This window comes from Falco punctatus (assembly GCF_963210335.1).
Source record: "Falco punctatus genome assembly, chromosome: 12".
NCBI classification, from domain to species: domain Eukaryota; kingdom Metazoa; phylum Chordata; class Aves; order Falconiformes; family Falconidae; genus Falco; species Falco punctatus.
Genome location: NC_137592.1, coordinates 18,643,293 through 18,662,791, shown reverse-complemented (window position 1 = coordinate 18,662,791; position 19,499 = coordinate 18,643,293). Strand labels below are relative to the sequence as shown.

General features: G+C 41.3%; 1 long non-coding RNA gene across 3 annotated transcripts in view; it reads right to left on the bottom strand.

Moving 5' to 3' along the window:
- The window catches only part of LOC308072035, a 120,474-nt gene that overhangs the window by 79,944 nt on the left and 21,031 nt on the right, over positions 1 to 19,499 (bottom strand). For all 3 annotated transcript variants that reach the window (XR_013931461.1, XR_013931462.1, XR_013931463.1), the window contains exon 1: positions 1 to 19,499. This exon is cut by the window's left edge; it is cut by the window's right edge and continues 21,031 nt beyond it. This is a non-coding gene — a long non-coding RNA (uncharacterized lncRNA).

The window sequence follows — 19,499 nt, the reverse complement described above, 5'->3', positions numbered from 1 at the left end:
TATGTAGTGCATTTGGACTTGTGAATGAAAGATGGTGGCATGCATTCAGCTCGACCCAAAAGTCCTTTCTCAGGCAAAAATGTCCTTACAACATATCTGCAAGACAGTGTCAAGAAAACAATCAAATATGACCAATGCATTTTTACTGGAACACGCAAGTAGGAATTTAAGCCTTTCCGCACCAATGATAGTGATTAATGGAGCTGGTCCATGGGGAGTCAGTTGCTGTGCTCAGGAGGCTTCAGTGCCTTGGCACAAGGAAACATTTCCAACCTGGTTCACCCCCACCCAAACCCCAGCACGGCTTCCCCCATCCATCGCACGCCACCGGGCGTGGGCCAGAGCAGATGGCGCTGACGGGGGCCACAGGCCACTTTACTCCTGCATAAGTGCTGCATAGGTGTGCTTCTGAAACTGGGGCCCCATCTCTCTTTTCCATCTGATTAAATCTGACACTTCCATTCAGTACAAGAGAGAACATACACGGGAACTTCACCAAAAGTTTGAACCTCGTCGTAATTTTACTAGTGGTGACAGCATCATCTGGGGTTTCCAGAACATACACCCCAACATAGTCACGTATTTCTTTGAAAAGTCACCATCCCTGAATTAAAGCTGTTATATTTAATGCTTGCCTTGACAATTGTACTCTGCCTGACATAGTTACCTGGGCATGGCTTGTTTATTTGAAACAAAATTTTTATGCATGCATTTCTCTCGTTCATTTCTTTCTTCCCTCCTCTTTGGGTAGTGGCATGTGTTGACTCTTAGCTTTAACAGCAATGTTATATATACTGAGATTCTATCTGGATAAGAAATGAACAGAAATATTATACACAGCTAAATAAGAGAGCACAGATTATTGCATGAGCCCCCGAAGGCCTACTTTGTCTGTGCAAGTTTGTTTTACTTTTCATAAAATTTATTTTGGCTGTAGCCAGATTGATGGTGATTATATTTGAAATCCCTCCCACAAATCTGTCACATAAACACATCATTAATTTCAGATTTTTAAAACTTATTTGGATAATGAACATGTCTTCTTATTCATTAGCAGATACTGGTCATCGCTATAACACCAGCAAACAATAAATGCTCCCTGTGTTAGCAGCTTTTGGTTGCTGCGATTTGCTACTGCTTTAACTGCACTCACAGTAGTTAGAAACCTACACAGCTCTGGGGGAAAAAAAACCCACCAAACTGAAAAAAACACCTCAAGTAATATCAGATGTCTTATTAGCCTAGAAAGACCAATCTATGCAACCTGAGAGATGGCAAAATTTCCAGGTTCTCCATCTGCCAAACAAAAAAAACCCAAACCCAAACCAACCCCCCAAAACCCCAACAGCAACAAAAAACTCCAATGCTTAATCAGATTTTTGAAGTTTGATACAAAGTAAATCCTGACCTTCATCAGCATTTCTGTTGATAATACCAACAGATTTGATATCTTCCAAAAAAAAAAAAAAAAAAAGAAAAACCAACCCAAAAAAAAAGGCTGAAAGAAAAAGCAATCTTGAACCACTGCAGCAAAGGGGGCAGGAAGTGCCCACTGCAGGGGCTGCGGTCCGCACAGCTTTTATTTCATGGAGACACACAGACAGCCTATTCCCTGGTGACAGCTCTCTGCGCTTTCCAATCCTGCACAGGATTTCCTTCTGTCTGAAAGTGTAAGAGTCGCTCCAGTAAACACTCTGCATATGCGTTCCAGCTGCTGCACTCCTTCTGCCAATGCAGCCCAGTGACAAGAAAAGTATTATTTCCTACTAAAACCTTCTAATCACTAGACCATGCCATTTTCATCTGGCTGTTTCAGGCATCAAGAGCTTGCCTTGCTTTTGGTAACTTCAGCGTTATTAAGAAATTAGCTTTTGTTTCCCAGCACGTTAATCTTCATCTCGGGATTCTACAAGATGAATTTGTGAGTGAGTTAGGCTGTGCTATGAGCCCAGTTTGCAAGAAACTTTGCACTGATTACACAGGCTCCAGAAAGTATATTTTTGAAAATATTGTTACGTTTGCAAATTAATGTAAATACACACACACACATAGACACACCATATATGTATATTCATAATATGTATAAAACAAACATGCTTAAAAGAAATGGCTATCTGTACCATTTGCTGCAGTCCCTATTTATTTTGGCAGGGTCTTGCCTTTACAGGAAGAGGGTTTTTTCGTTGTGAAGCTTTGCACAGCTTTGCCATTCCTTTCCAGAACAACTGCATGGAACGCGATGGAGAGAAACTTTCTCAACCTGCAGTAAAGAAAATAAGACTTAAGAACAAGCTTAAGGCATATCCTATTACTAGCATAACAATGACTTTTTTCAAAACGGGACTATCCTGTCCTCAGGGAAACTTCAGTGGATTTCTTTTTAACCCTTTCTTTGGAGGGAATTTTGTTGAATTTTTTTTAAAGTCTAATTCTTCAAATATTGTTCAAAGAATACATTTTGTTTAGTATTAAGATTTTTTTCCTTTGAAGGGAACCAGTGACTACAGCCCTGCTATGCTGCATTCCCATAAATATTCTTGAAAGACAAAGCAAAACACAAGGTTCAACTCTCATCAGTTTTCATTTTCAGGTTTACTTCCCCCCCCCCCCCCCCCCCTTCCTTTAACGAAACAAAATCCTCACAACTCCCATGCACCCAAAAAGGAAGATTTTAATTGTTCAGCCCATGTGTACTCAAATGGACTGACAGGAGAACCCTGATTGTCCAAATGGAAATTGGAGCATTGTAATTACACAGTCAAAGCAGGCTTCAAATAGAGGGCACAGCTTTTTGTATACAGCACAAAATACGTGAAGGTCAAACACGGGCCAATTCAGCAAAACACTCTTTTCTATACAGCATAGAGTAATTATATTTTGAGTCATAGCAAATATTTTCATCTCATATTTACATTTTGATGATTATTTTGCTGTGTTAATATGTATAAAGGAGGCCAAGGAAAAGAGACTATTTTCAGACCTGTAAATATAGCGAACATGTTACCAACACTTATGTTGGCACTGGATTTCTCCACTTAGTGGCATATTAGCACAAAACTTTGCATTCAAAAAATTCACACAGTTATGTTTTTTTGAAAAATTATGTCTTTCCATAACCCATTTCATATGAAAATAATCACATTTTATGCCCTTCCTTTGAAACCAATCAAAATATTTTACTAGGTCAATGGAGCATCTTGGCAATTTGGCATCTATCTCTGTATGGCCATTGAGGACCATAGTTCAATTCCCAGCTCTACTAGCTGAAGCAGATGTTGAAACCACACCACAGATCTTCACACACTCTATGAAGGAACTTTCTCCTTTGGGAGAAATGCCTCCCTTGAGAGCAGTGTTTGAGGCCAAGGTACCAAAGTGAGCCAGGATTGTGGATCACCAAATAACGGGTTGTATGGTAGGACTGTCCTGCTGATGACAGGCACTGTATCACTGTCTGCCATCTGCATTTCATCCAGCTGTACTGCACAGATGAGCTGATCCACTTTAAAGTCCATATGTTCTATGCTTAAGGTATATAAGACACATATTTAAGGAGAAAAAACCCAAAAATACCAAAGTCGTCCTTGCAATATTTTGCTCCTTATTAAAAACGATTCCTTCAGGGTGTCTTTAATAATGAAAATTTGACACAAATAGACCTTTTTGAGTGTCTGTCAGTGATGTTATAACCATGTTAATATTCACGCCTAGTGCATTCACCAGTTTGTTCCTTTTAATATTGTTCCTAAATTCCTTTTTGATAAGTCTCTCCAGACAGTGCATATCAAAGGGATTATTGCACTCAATGGGTGATTAAAGCCACTTGCCCTTCAGTCTCATGCCTGCAATGCCACCTTAGGCATACAATAATAACCCTGAAATGACTGGCTGTCATGTTTCATTGCTTAATTATACTGTCATGAAGGAGCCCTCCTCAGAAACCTTTTTAGAAATTCCAAAAGAAATAGACTCCGGCAGTAGTTTTCTTTTCTTCAAAGGTTTTTAAAATTATTATTATTTCTTAAAAACTTAGAGCAAACACCAACAGTCTTAAAACCAAGCCAATCCACAGAGCCACAAGTCCAAAACGTCCCAGACCGCAGGCTGGTTTGAAATATCTCCCAAAAGATAGAAACCCTGTCCTGGCAGGAGTCCGCTATGGCAAAGAGCAGCTCAGTGGTTATTGCAGTCTCTTGTACCTGTTGTTTAGCAGTAAGTTTCAAGGGCATTAATTTTAGTTCAAGTGAAAAGTCCAGACATGAAACCCAGGGACTTTCCAAACACCTTGAGTCTCTGGCTCCGAGTCCGCCCAGGGAGGGACAGCGGGGGCCTCTTGGGGACACCCCAGAAGTTTCTTGGTGGCCAGAGTTTAAAGTAATTTAATGGCCCTCTTGCTTCACCTGGTTTGGTTCGAGTGCTCCATGACTTTTGTAACATTGCATCAGCAGCCCCAGGTATTCCTCAGAAAAGTGGATGGCCCACACTTTTTCCTTCAGGTGAAAACACTATGGGAGAGACCTAGCAATCATAAAATTCTTTCATTCCCAAATCTGGCTATGTAGAAATCATCAGTAACTGTTTCATTCTGTTTTTTCCACAGGAATAGATGACACTGAAGCTATTTCTAGTGGCACTATTCACAGATGCTACCTTGGGGAGATACAGCGCAGGCACTGAATGATGTTTATCTAGCTTAACACAGGTTTTTAACAGTGATTGCAGCCCTACTTCTTTGCCATCCAAGGGGCACGATGAAAGGCAGGTGTATGGGCAGCCCCCCCCCGCCCCCACATGGAGTCAGTCCCGAGAATTATTTCCTCCTTTCTGTGCTTTTTTTTACACATTTATACACATGCACATGCAGAGTTGTAGCTCACTTTAAAAAAATATGACCAATACCACTTCCAGTTAAAAAAAATGCTACAGGCAACAGTAGAGTGATTTCCTCCCTTTGTAATGTATTAATCATGAAATTATAAGAGTTTGACAGCTGCTCATGATAAAACATTGAAGAGTTTAGTAGAGCTGTGATTTGATAGCTTCTTATTATGACAAGCTAGTCCTGTCTATTCGTGTTTCAGTGATTAACTCCCATCACTCTCTGTCTAGCTTCGCACAGTAAGAGCAGTTTTAGCAGTGGAAACTTCCTTTGCCCTTCCGCCACTTAGTCTGAGCAGCTATGATGTGTCTGAGTTTGTCATGACAGTATCGGCAAAAGGCATAAATCTGGGAATACAGCTTAGGCTAGATAAGCCTTAGGAGCTCTGCAGAAGAACACATGCCTGCAGTTTTACTCCTCTAATCAGTTTTTACTTGCATGTTGGTAGCAATGAAATTAGCGTGAGACCTTGACCAAGTAAATATTGACATACATTGCGAGCTGGAGACCCCAGGTATTCCATATTGTCATGGTGCAATGCAAGTTGGTTTACATGGTGCTGCATACATCTCCATACACGATGTCAAATCAACTACATTTATAGCAACTATTAAGCTGCTAATGCAAAGTACAGGACAGATACGCAAGCAAGCAATATTATGCTAAAAAGACCAATCAGAGTTTCAAATATCTTGCTATCCAGCATTTTGAGGTGTATATCTGACTTCCAGAATGACTGAAATTTTCATCTGCAAAAAAATGATCCTGTTCTTTGTAATTTCCGTATTGGAGTCAATCCAGTCCATTACAATTCAATCACTGACTCCAACAGTAAAGAAAACAGCCATTAGCTAGCAACCTATAAAGATTTCCTTTCTTCACATGGTTCAGAGCCTTTAATCTTTTAGCAAGCACAACTGGCTGCTGAAGTGCATTTGTACAGGGCTCAGTTTAAAATGTGAATGAATGGAGTTGTAATACTGAAGTAAATGAAGATCTTTAACATTCCCCCTAAATGTTACATCTAGTCTATAGTAGATTAGATCCATTGAAAACACAGCTACAGAGATTCACATGAGCTGGGTGTCCAGTTAGGTGTCCTTATGAGAAAAAGAATCAAAAGACTATTTAGCTGTAACTGCAAGTTCGCTGCATAGCAACTACTGTAATTAGAAAACCTCCTATAATACCACAGAGCAGCAACAGTTAATGGAGTTATTTAAAAAGAAGAAAAAAAAAAACCCATTACCTCAAGAGGGAAATATAGTTCTTCTTTTAGAAAAATGACTTTTAAATAACGTTCTAAAAGGCTAACAGGCCATTAGTCATTTTCAGTAACGACAACAAGTGATTTATTGTCATGCACATGCCACGCAGTTAACAAAGGGGTCAGCTCTAGGGGTGTTAGCAGCAGGAGTTCTCAAAATAGACGTGCAAGGAACAGTCACACTTGTCTAAGGTGTGTGTCAGATTATTAGGTCAGATCTTCTATACTTTGTTTTGTATCAAATTGTTCTCTGATAGGAATACAGAAACATACACAGGAAAATATCCAAAGAACCACGTCACATTCTTAAAAGCTGCTAATCATTTTGAGCATTCAATTGGCGATGCATTAGTATAGCCAGATTATCAGAATCTGGGCTCAGCATCCTCCAAAAAAAAGTCCAAGGTGCCTCAGATAATTTCCACAAAGCCAGGACCCCATAAAAGTGACTGCTCCAGAATAAGTACCTGCTAGGTCACGTGCAAATATGTTGTAAGTCCACAAACGGGTACATAGGTGGTCAGATCCATGTCGTGACCAATCCTCAGCAGGTTCCAGCACCGTTACAGGTTCAGCATCTGAGCATTTGTACAACCAAAATGTCTGCAGGTTTCTTGGCTGCTGTGAAAGAAATATCCCTTATTACATTATTACACAGAAAACCTATAATGTGGTCATCTTTGGTTTTAAAGAAGAACTATTATATGAGGCTCTCTTTCCACCAATACTGAATCACCTTTCAATTCAGACTGGTACATATGTTGTAAAGTATGTGAAAAACAGTCCCTCTGAAGAAGAATGCTTTGAGTTTTCATTATCAGAAATACCATCAGTGGAAGATATCTGGTGGATACTCGGTGGAAGCCAGGTGCCAGGGTTCCCCCAAGCTTTCCCTCACCCTGCGAACGCCACCTGGGATGCGCAAGAAGCCAAGACTTGCTGCCTTCATAACTTTACCAGCTTGGTGACATGTTATGAATAGGAGAAATATTAGGAATGATTTTAAGCATTCCTTCCCTGACGCTCCAAATCCCTTGTTTACTTTATTGCCTGAGAGCTGTCAGATTGCCCCCTGAGTTGACAAGTCTTGAAGTTGAGTGAAGCTGTCAAACAATGATTTGCAGTAGGCAGCCATCTCCAAAGGGTTTCAGTACACAGGAATTTGAAGAGAAACAGCGATAACCTTTCAAACTCTCCTAGCTTTCTGCTGTTTGACATGCACAGAGTTTGAAGCAATGCCATTTCACACAAAGACGACAAACTTAAAGTAATTACTCAGCTGCATGGGAAAAGGTAGGAAAGTACTTCGCTTTTTTTAAACAAGATTCCAGGTGGTGCTGCTCTTCAACCTCAGAAAGCTTTATCACAAATTATCACCCTGGAAAACTAAAGCCATGAGCAAGCTTCTATTGCAGAAACAGTATGGCTATAGAAACAAGTCCAAATTATTACATTCAAATCCAAGTATGAACTAATCTAAGAGTTTGAATTTGTTTGGGTCTGGAATTTTGATGAAGTTTAAGCTCTCTTTCTTTCAGTGTATAAACCTAGGGAACAGCCACACAGTTTTGATGATTGTTATTTACCCAGAGAGAAAGTTTACAGCTTGATTTGGAAGTTTTCCACAATTTGTTATCCAGGAAGGGTCCTTTGGGTTCCTCTCTGGAGATTGCACAGCCTATTTCAGTATTGAACCCTGTTCTTTAAACAGCAACTTTAAGAGGAGCCTGAAGTTCAACTAGTATTTCAGAAAAGCGCATACACTTTTCAATAATAAATCCATCATTAAGCTTCTTGGCCTCGTGGCCTGCATCTCTTAACACCTTGCACCATTTGTACGTGTTCTGAAAGACTACAGAAGGATGCTGTCAGCTGACGGGGCTGCGCTAGCGACTCCAGATTTAAGGAAGAACAGAAACCTTTTTTTCAGTAAGATGATCGATTTTATACATAAGTGCTGAATGAATATGAAAAGGAACAGAAATACATTTAGCAGTGAAATACATAATTTTCATATAAAGCCTAAGAAAGCAAAATGTTCTTGCTGAAATGTATTTAGACTTACACAAAATTGTGTGTGTATAAATTCATACAAGTACAGCATGAGTTGGTAGGACTTGCTCATGTTTTGGAAAGATGGAAGTGTCTTTCAGGTTTTTGTAGATGGCTGTATTTTTGCTTTCTAACTTAATATTTAATAAAGTACATGCATGATTTATAGTCTCTACAGAAAATTCACAAAAACAACTTTCTAGGTAATTCCTCTGTTATTAAATTAATTAAATCATCAGACAAACTTTTTCTTGACTTCCTCCCTCAGGCCGTAAGAGAGAGAGCAGAATTCCCTGTTTTGTTATTCTCTTTAAAATCAGTCCAATGGAAGGAAATGGAGTTTTCAAAGTGATTGCACAGAGGCTACAGAGTTGGGGTTGGCGGGGTCTGTTTGCCCTCCAGCACCGATATCCTCTGTGACCCTTGGCAAGACACTGAGCCAGTTTCCAGTTCAGTTTCCCTGTAGGGTAAAACAGGATTTATATAGCGTTAGACACATCAGCTATGTAAGTCTTGTTCTTTTATTTCCTACAGTACTTAAGAAGAGTCCCACTCACTTTAAAAGAGGTTTCTGTCATGACTTGGTACTACATAAATGCCAGTACTAAACCCTAACCCTTTACAGGAGGCGATCGGTTCTCCACTTAAACCTGGTCCGAATGGCGTGCACTGCGTGAGAGCTGAGCATTGTCCTTAGTTGGAGGAAGAGATGCAAGAAAATATTGACAAATGCTAGATATCAGTCAGGTCAGCTGGCAAGAAACTGCAAACGACTCCAGGATTACACTGACACAAGAATGCAGAGCACTCACTACTCTCCTGACACTGTAAAAATAAAAAATAAAAAAAAAAGCAAAAGGCAGCCAAACAAAGCGAAGCACCTGCAGTGTGAATTTCTGCACTTTGGCATGAGAATTAGATCATGATGCTTATAGGGCAGTAACTAGGAAGGGAGTTTCTAGGCTCATAATTAAAGAGTTAAGGGCTTACCAAGCCCTGAGTTGCAGATGTATTATGTGCCTTAAAAGGTGTCAAGAAAAGTTCAGGATAGTTGTGAAGAAATCCTGCCAAAACTCATGCCCAAACACATTTAATAACAAAATATGTGTACATGACAAGCATGTCTGACAGTTCAGTTTTCTAGACACTACATGGTGTTTTGAAGAAACACTAGATGCTGATAGATCTGCTTTTTACATTTAATGGTGCAGACTAAAAGGAAAAAAAGAGATAAACATTGTATGACCAAAATAATGCATTAGTACAATTTCTTCCTCATAAGCCTTGGCAGCACGCCACGCTGCCTCTTTTTTTTTCTCTCTCTCTTTTTTTTTTTTCAAAATACCTGACAAATAGCTATTTTGATCCTATTGCAAGGAGTCCTGTTAGCTTGGTGATGAGTAGTAATATTCGTTCCAATTATGGATACTTTCCTGCTCTCTCCTCCAGCTTCACATTTGCTACTTGTTGAAACAAGTGATGCGCTTTCAGTCCACCAGCTATAGCTGGGTTTGCTAAAAACATCACATTGTTTATGTGCTTCATCCCAAATGGTTAGTGGAGATGATAAGCAGAGGGGACACACTCCTGCCAAGGCTTTGTACCCACTCGGGGACCCCCTGAGATGTGAGCATCTGTGTGTGAGCACTGGGACCGTCCAGTTTTGTGGTGGCTGGAGGGAGGATCAGGGTCTAGCAAAGCAGTGGAGCAGACAACACACTGACAAATAGGAAACCACCTTCTGCACTGCACCTCCCCAAGGGTGCTTTGTGATAACAGCTTCTCCTTCCCCTTGCTGGAGGATTTAACATTGTACATTCCCATTCTGTGAGGCTTTAAGCACGTGTTGAACCTTTTCCTTCCTTTTTGTGGTCCCAGGGAAGTCAGTGAGACTGCTCAAAATACGTACAGCACGTACATCTTCGCAGGATCAGTGCCCAATACAAGCCTGTGCCATTTAGTCTTGTACTATATGCAAGCCCAGAGCGTAATTCTATAGGACACATACCATATCCAGAATACAACTTTGCATTCTTGACTGCAGTAACTGATTTGAAGTCAGTAAAACTGTACATGTAATTTAGGAATGGTGAATGTGGCCTTGGGAAAAGGTTAAGATCAATAGCATTCTACAGAGGATAACAGGGTGGAGCTGCAAGCATATTTTCTCAAGAAAAGCAATTAAAAATGACATGATGTTAGAATAAGTCAGTCCAGAAAGAATAACAGAACATTCACCTGCAAGTAATCTCAGGAGACTGGTCAACACTTGGAAAAAAAAAAAGCTGTCTCACAAATTACTCAGTGTTTAACTTGAAGTCCATTTGTTAATTTTGTAAACATCGCCGCTTCCCTTTTGCACCGACAGGCTATTGACAGCGGGGCTTGAATCCCGCTAGGAAGGAAGTATCCGATTTCGGGCTGCTCCAGGGTGCTTCTCAAGTCTATCCTCACCTGAAGGGCTTTGGCAGTGGTTACTGACAGAAGGAAACATGGTGCAATTCAGGCTCCTTGTGAATGCAAACCGCTTAATAGTTCGGGTAGGTGTCGGGGAGCGCGGTGCAGGTGGTGCCTGCAGCCAGCTCAGGTGAGGTCGCACTCCCATTTACCAGCCTCGCACCCAAGCGATCCCTTTGCTTGTGCCAGCCAAACTGCAGCCCCGGGTGACAGAGGCTTCTGCTTCCCACTCAGCATTTGCTGAGTCGGGCAGACAGGCTGGGAGGCATCCATGTGGGGCCAGGGCTGGCATTGCCACCAGTCATCCTGCAGGTTGCCCTATCCTGCTGCCAACCACCCCCGTCAGTTTGTCAGTGTGATTTCACCTGTTGCCTCTCCCATTTGACATAATTAATTGCTGGCTAAGTCAGAAGTGTCCTTATAACGCAGATGCTCCTCCAGCTGGGAGACAGTGGTGTAGGTTACGACATCATGTATTTTTCGTTGTTTCAAGCTAAAGGGTTTCAAACAGAAGGTCCAGTGCTGTGACTTTTAAAGAGCTTTCCTGCTGAAGGATTAGATACAGATTGCTCAGGATCCAAGAAGAGAAATTCCACGTATAAATGATACTGGAAACCATAGGTCTATATCACATTAATAATGCAGACAGGAAGGCACCTTAGGCAACTGGTACTGAATATACACTAAATAAAGAAGAAACTGGCTTCTAGCCTGGGCACTGGGAATCCTGGTCAGGTCATGTCAGATTACACATAGAAACAATTGCACACTGTTAGATTAAATACAGGCTCCTGTTATCTTTGGGCTACTAGTTCCATATGTTAACTTTGAAGGTTAAAATAAGTATTTTGCTTTAAAAGAGTGTACACAGTAATTTGACAAGTGATCTGAAACCCATCAGCCCATCAGCATTTAGCAGGTCCTGGTGAGCATCAGAGGTAGCTCCTGGAGGTGTCCCATCACTGTGAATGGGGTCACCCTCAACTGAGGTGCCCCAGATAGTGTGCAGCTTGCTGTGGGTAAAAAGGGCACCCAGGGAGCACAGGCAGGCCTGGGACATGGCCAGAGCCATACTGCAGCCTGTGGGGCTCCTGCAGTCCCAGTTGATGGTCTCCAGCTGCTCCCAATAAAGTCAAGGTATCACCACGCTGGCTGCTTAAGGCAAACCTTGTATCACAGGCACTCACTGCATTTGTCACCTCCGCACACACTGAGCAGGACAGCCTTTTTGAGGACCATCACTAGAGGCTTCTCTATGGCTTCAGCTCAAGAAGGTCACTGTTAAGCGGTGCATGAGAATACATCTATACTGTGAAAACCTTTCGAGCTCTCCAGTGACTTGCAGTCCATTTCTAAGTGTAGTGCAAAGGACTGCGTTTTCATTTCAATCCCCATTTTTAGGACACACACCTCTTTTTTTTTTTTTTTTTAAGCCTTCCTGCTTTCTTTATTTATACCTCAGGTATATGTGGTATGAAGGGCTAATCTTAAACATTTACAGCCTGAGGTTGGTTTGTGGTATTTATTTCAACTTATTATATATTATAGTATGGTTTTGATTATATATGACAATCAATTTGCTAGAATTTATAGCTTTCTGACTAATATGCTTTCATGATGTACTTGCCCTTAATTTGTGGATTTTATGGAGAGTTTATTGAGGTTGGATTTCCCGCTTCTCTTTCCACTTGCACTTTCTTTTTAAATTTCTATATGTTTCAGTGCATGACAGAGAAAGAAACAGAGAATATGAAATCTTAATGGTCATAAAAAGTGCTAGATCAGTTGTCTCACAGATTAAAATCTCCAGAGCAGTCACATGGCAGCTTTTCCTGGGCTGTTGCCATTCAGGGGTCATTTGGTGGAGATCTCCTTTACCTTTGAGTTTGGACCCCCAGGGCAGACAAAATCTTTTGAGCACACGCAGGACCCAAGACGGGAATTGCACCCCAGAATCAGCAGGGGAGAAAAGGCCAAGAGGGAGGGTGGCTCCAGCCCAGCACAGATGGGGGGGACACAGCTGGATTTAGCCCTTTCTGGCACCCTCAGCAGTGGCATCCATCCTCCTTTCTGCATGCTTTCTCATTACTGTCCAGCTCCCCATCTGTCTGCGAACATCCCCTCTGCCTTTGGCATACACGCCAAGACCGATGAGAGGCATACAGGAACAAAAGAAAGAACCTGGACTTGCAGCCTTGGCCCACATTTTTAAGCTCTTCCTACACCAAAGACTTCCTAAGTTAACCCCCTGGTTATGGGATTTAGGTAGCTCCCAAGCAGTGTTTGTTTGATTTTCCAGACCAGAGAAAAAATGTTTAACATTTGCAGCAAAGAGGATTTGACACCATGCTGAAAGGTAAGTAAGGCAGGGGAAAGGGTGGTTCATGTCAGCATCTTGGTTCAGATAATGAACATGCAAAGCATAGTAATTAGGCCACAAGTAGAGGCAGATTGCTGCAAGGAGGAGGTAAGAAACCTACTGTGAATAGGGCAGGGACCTCAACCAGTACCCTCCCAGGGCAGCAATTACAGCAGTCAGTGACTGAAAAGCGTGTAACAGCCACGGCATCAGAGTCTGCCTGGAGTACCTTCCTGTGCAGACACCTTCACAGGGGCTGTCTGGTACAAGACTAAGCTGCACATCAAAGAAACATCAAGGCAGGTACTGCTGTGAGCTGTAGGGAGAGGGTGACATAAGATGACACCTGGTATGAGATGGTGTGAGACCTACTGGATCCTGAGGCTGAACTCTGATGCACTGCCAAAGGGTCGAGGAGATGGAGAGAAGCCAGAACAGACCTGGGACAAGGGGTATCTCCTACTCACCAGAGCAGGGAGTGTTATATCAGGCTAGGTATGGAGAGCAGACCTTGACTTTTGTCTTTACTCTGATCTTCCCCCCAAGATTGTCGCCTCATGTGGCCTCAGACAACCAGGGAGCTGTGCCCAACCTGTGGTAAAAAGAAAAAAGTGAGAGGAATGCTCAAAAAAGGCAAAATGTAGACACCTAGGAGCCCAAGTTTCATTAAACTTTAATGGGACCAAAGCTCCTTTGTGACTGAAATGCTTGTAAGAAGTCTACGACAAATACCTTCTGACCTCAGACAGCACCCAAAATCCAAAGCAACCTAAAATTTACCCAAGAAAAGCAGCCTTGCTTCTTATAGAACTTTCTAAGAGAGGAAATCTCTGAGGTATAAATGTGCCTTAAAAGAAAAAGATACAGTCTTTTTTAAAACTGTCCATGGACTTTTACATTCATTTCTACTCAAACCTATTACATTTCTGCAGTTCTTTGCAATGGCACCATCACTGTTAAATTTGACTGGACTTTTCCCGCGGCCTTGCTACTGCTCACCCTCCTCACCCAGACTTCTCCACCTCCAGGGCAATTCTGGTTTGAGATGCTGGTCTTGCCGTTAAACCAACAGGAGCCATCTGAGAAATTCAGATTTCTTATTAGTCTAATTCAAAATACATCACCCACTACCTTTGAGAGGGAGGAGGGGGCGGCATCCCCATGGGGGAATTCCCAGGGGTGTCCACACAGTGCTAAATGCCTTTTGGGTGTGCAAAGGGACACGACAGGGAAGGGGGAAAGAATACAGTCACTGCCCGATCCCATGGTCCTTGCTTTTCCTTTTCTGATATCCTCACTGAAAAGATTATACAAAATTACTAGACTCCACAAAGACTGTAAAATGCTTTACTTCACTCAGAAGAGGGATTAAGTGTATTTTACCTTACGACACTATAGATCTCATGACACCACAAACTGGGTGAATATTTTGGGACATCTGCACTTCTGAGCTCCTGCCTCAAGCTATTCCTCATTATTTACTGCTAACTAATGAGCAGTCAGGTGGCTGATTCTTTTAACAGAGGGCACCGTTTAGACTGCTGTATACCCTCGAGCACCATTTACCATCTCACACTTTGGTCTGGGCTTTTCATTTAAGCAAATATCTCCCTTCCTTGAAACACTGCTGGATATAACAGATAGAGAGGCAGCCATGTACCAAAATAGATGTATTTCTAAACATTTCCAGCTGCCTTTAGGGCCCATATAGTATATGAGGTGAGATACTGTGAGGTTTCACCACACAGTAAAGAGCAGCCAAAGGGCATTTTCTAAACTTTTTTTTCCTACTGTCTTCCATTTGATGAAAGACTTGTGGTTAAACCTTTATCTTCTATAAACATTTAAAAGTAGGTTACCTTTTATTTTCACGTCTCACTTTTGTTTCATTAAAAGACAGGTTTTACTGCACTAATTCAGGTGATTGATACTTTGGATCACCTTCAGAAAATAGATGTTAATGATCTGTATCTATGTCTGTATTCCAGCACAGATGTGTGCACAGATGTATTTGCATGCAAGATGCCCACAAAGCAGTGTTTCTTTCTGATGGCATTTTTTCTTTGCTTTTACATAAAGCAGCTCCTATGCATGTGGTATGGAAATCTCTAGGAGCAGTATTTTTGTGATTTTCTCCTCTCCCACACCCCAGCAGGTACCTCCACGCCAACCAGCTTTACTGATTTTTTAAACACAGGACCATTGCTGATTCTGTGGCATGCATATGGATGTGGTTCATAATCAAGAGGGTTCTTAAATAAAAACCAACCAACCAAACAAAAGAGCCTTTTCCTCTGCCTCCTTTGAGGGACTTGGCCATCACAGCTGATATTCCTAAATTCTCTCTGAAAATTCCTGACGATGTCTCATCATTGAGGAAAAGAAGGACAACACAGAGCCTGCAGGTAGGCAGGCGTTTTCTGTCATTTTAAACGGTTATTGCAACTAACTGTGCTTCAAATCCACACTGCAAAACAGCTTAGGCACCAGCTGGTGATTGGCATTAGCCATACCATCGAAACCGCGGCAGACCTAACAGGGACCATTGGAAAATTTCAAATGCAAAGGCCTGATGTTAAGTATTTACTATTAATAACACCCACACCTTCTCCCAGTGAAGAAACTGTGCAGCAGTTGCTATCACTGTACTCTGAAAATACAGGCTGAAGAGGAAGGAGATACTAACATTTAAGTAATGCCTAAAATGTTTCAAAAAATGAACATTGAATAAAGCTGCACTTCTACATGAACATTAACTCCTCAATGAAGTGATAGACAATAATTTGATAAACTGTTAATATAATTGAAGCTCACACAGGAAAGCTAGAATTAGTAAGAAAGCTCAGAAAACTACAACAGATTTTAAATCTCCCTTGTCCTTAAGTTTCCTTTTCCTTAGCGACAAGACTCAAAATTCTAGAGATGCCAGAAAACTATGGACTTATTTTAAATGAGCTGTGGAAATATCCTGCTGACCCATGTGTCTGTCTGTAGTTATAACCTTCCTGTCCTAGTGTCATGTGTCTGTTCATATAAAGAAATAATTCATAGTGCACTTCTTATATTTTACTATATATTTATTCTATTTATTAATTAAGAGATTGAAAATACATCATATTACATTTAACTTGTCATTTGAGTCCAAACATACAATGCTGACAAAGGTGGGTTTTTTTTTGTTTTTGTTTGGGGTTTTTGTTTGTTTGTTTGGTTGATTGGTTGGTTTATTTTTTAATCTGAGAGGTTTTGCACATTCACAAAACAGTGAGAAGCTGACCAGCAGAAAACAGTTATTGGTGCAGACAAGAGAGATTACATTTATCTGTTAAAGAGACCTGCTAAAAGCATGAAGCATACAGAAAAGTAGGTATAAAAAAACCCTGTCTGAAATATGCTTTAAATAAGAACAAGCCTGCTCGGAGAGTATCAAACAAAAAGCCAGGAAAAGAGCCACATCTAAACGCCAAAATCTTCTTGGAACAGAAGATCTGTGAACTGAATAGGTGCTTCTGTTTACTAAACCGTTTTCTTCAAATAAAAAACGTTTATGTAAAAGTAATTTCCTAAAAGAGGTAACTAAGCTTGTCACAGCCTTAACTTAAAAGGACATTCTGTTTTGAGTATGTGTCTTTAAAACTGTGAAAAACAGACCAGCTTTTTCTTCTCAGGAGACCTCATCTCCCTTTCAAATAACCCGTTCAGTGAATAATAATGCCAGAATAACAACTCAAATGATGGGTGAATCATCATCAGAGAACACAGGAAAAAGAAAAAAAGAATACAAAATGAATCCCCAAGACACAGCAGACAGGTGCTTCTGTAAAAGAGACCCAGGGCTGCAAATATCTGTCCTGAAAGCTGCAGCGTGCCTTGTGCTAGGAACCCAGCTTGTGATTAATTGATGGCACTTGTCTCCTGATCTTTATTTTGAAGGTCTTAAAAAAGCCTCTTGAGGGAAATACAGATTTCTCTACTGAAAGAAGAGGAAGCTGCAGATTCTCTTCTTTGCTACTGTTTAACTTCATCAGTTCACAGTCTGTAGTTACTAGATGTTCCAATTCATCAGCAGAGTCAGCCAGGAGGGGCTACAGCCCATTCACTTAAGAGAAATGTGGGCTGTGGGATCTATAGAATCAGCAAGGACCAGCTTTGTGTTTGGCCTTGAAATCTTACTGTAGTTAATAAAATAACCTGGCAGAAATAATATACTACAGAAGAACAGTGTCAAGACCTTTTTCATAATGAAGGAGAAATTTCACTACTTCAGGAGGAAAAACACCCATGAAGAATAATTTGGATTTTGCTAGGATGTATGAAATGAAATAAGCCTGGCTACCTTTGTTTCTTTACTCTGGTAGTTTCTTTTTATCAGAGATGAGAGAGTTTGCAAATAATAAAACAAAAGGGGGAAAAAAAAAGAACAAAAGGAAAAGAGCTACCTAGTGATCCATATCATTCAGCAACAACAGAAACAAAAGCCCTGGTAGTCAAATTTATGAGCCTTGAGAGATCTTGGCTGAAGCTGGTGGAGAAATACCTCCATTAACGCACCCCCACACATCTAACCCCTAACTCCTTCCCTCCCACACTTAAGGAATGAGCTCAAAAGTATCCATGTTTTACTGTGAGCACAGTTTCTCTCTCCCTCTTTTATTTTTTGTGTCTGTCTCTCAGCACTGGTAAGTGGTATCGCCCTTAGATAGCACAGCTGAATACAAAAATATAAGTATTAGCAGCTTTCAGACTTGCCTTTTCATCCAAAACCCGACGAGAGGAGGGAAGCGAGCTCCTGAGCTATTCCCAATCTGCCTGGAGGAGCTTTTTCACCAGAGCCTGACTCTCTGGAGAACAGCTCACAGCAGCTCTAATCGCAATAAGGCCTGGACAGCCATTACATGATTTTAACACACATCTCTCATGCAGGTGCCGAGGTATGTGAATGCTTGCGAGCAGGCAGGGCGAAATGTTGGGAAAGAGTAAAATGGCTGCAAAGAGTGACGCACTGCGATGGGCTCCCTGCCTGCCCTAGCCAGGAGAGAGAAAGTGCAGTGCCCAGCACTTGCTAAAGCTGTACTCATCCCCTCATGTAACGCAAGCCCGAAACGTCTTTTTAGGCATGCTTAGCTGTGTATAGGTTTATAACATTTCCTAAACCGTTTCTTTTCTCTTTGGTATTCAGATCTAAGGTTTCTGACTATCATTTCTTCAGGAAAATTAGCAAAGAGCTAGCCTTTTTGCAAAGAATAAGATGCGGTAAGTGAACTCCTGCACTGAACTGGGCTCATAACCTGCTGGGTAGTTTGCTTATAAAATGCAGGAAATACTGTTAATCTCATTTGCTTTCTCTTGATGCCAAATATTTTCCTAAATATCTCTTACCAAGTGCAGAATATGCTTCCCATTGAAATATACAAGCACAAATGGAAACAATACGTTTCTGCTTACATCTAGATTTGGTCTTACGCTGGAACTTATGCTGCTGTACTGTTCTGAGCACAAAAGCCTCTGACCCAGAGGCTGTCAGGTAAATAACAGTGCTGACTCCTTACACACACATACACAGAAAATCCAAAAAGCTAAAATAGTTGGCTTGCCTGGTCATTACTCTAAACCTTTAGCTTTGCATCAGTGATTCCCAGTGAGTTCATTTCCACAGTGGACTCTGCTGTTAAATGTCCAATTTCTGGTGCCAAGTCATTAATCAAAACTGAAAAGCAGTTAGTTTCAAAAAATCTGGCTTCTACTTGGGGTCATGTAGATCTTCTCTAATGGATAGTCTTTCTCTTTCAGCTCCCTTGTTGTCATCAATCTCCTTCAGAAAAGTCTCTTCAAAGAAACATTTTACTAAAACACTGCAGTCTTCATCTCTCATGGTTGCTGATCTTTGCTGGCTCCATAGTATTGCTAAGTATTAAATCTTTTTTTTCCTTTTTAAAGAAGGGAGACATTCCACATTTTTTTTTGCACCGAGAAGGAAGACTGTCACCCATGACCTGGAAAAGCTTTGGCGGTGGGGAGGCCAAGGGAAGACTCCACATTGCCAGCGGGAAAAGAGAAGTGTTAACATTAGTTCTGTCATAAGATATTAAAGTAATTCCTTGCTTCAGACCACCGCTATCCTGCTGAAAGGCCAAATCAGCTCAATTATTAGGCATGACAAAACTCAGCACAGCACTGAACACATTGCAGTGAAGAAAAGCCCTGCCATAACTTGCTGCCTTCCCAGAACAAAACAGTAACTTGCTGGGGGAAAAAGCAGATGGCTGCTGAGGAGGTGACCCAAGTCCGGAGAGGCAACTGTATCCCCACCTTGGGGCCAGGTCTGATGAAGAAGGTTTCCAAAACCATGCCACCCCTCCCCTTTAGCAATGACCCCGAGCTGCATGTTGCACTATTATACACTTCAGATCATCTCCACTGCACGCTGCAGCACTAAAACCCAGATGTTAAAACCATGTGGGAGGTATCAGTCCCTACTGTTATTT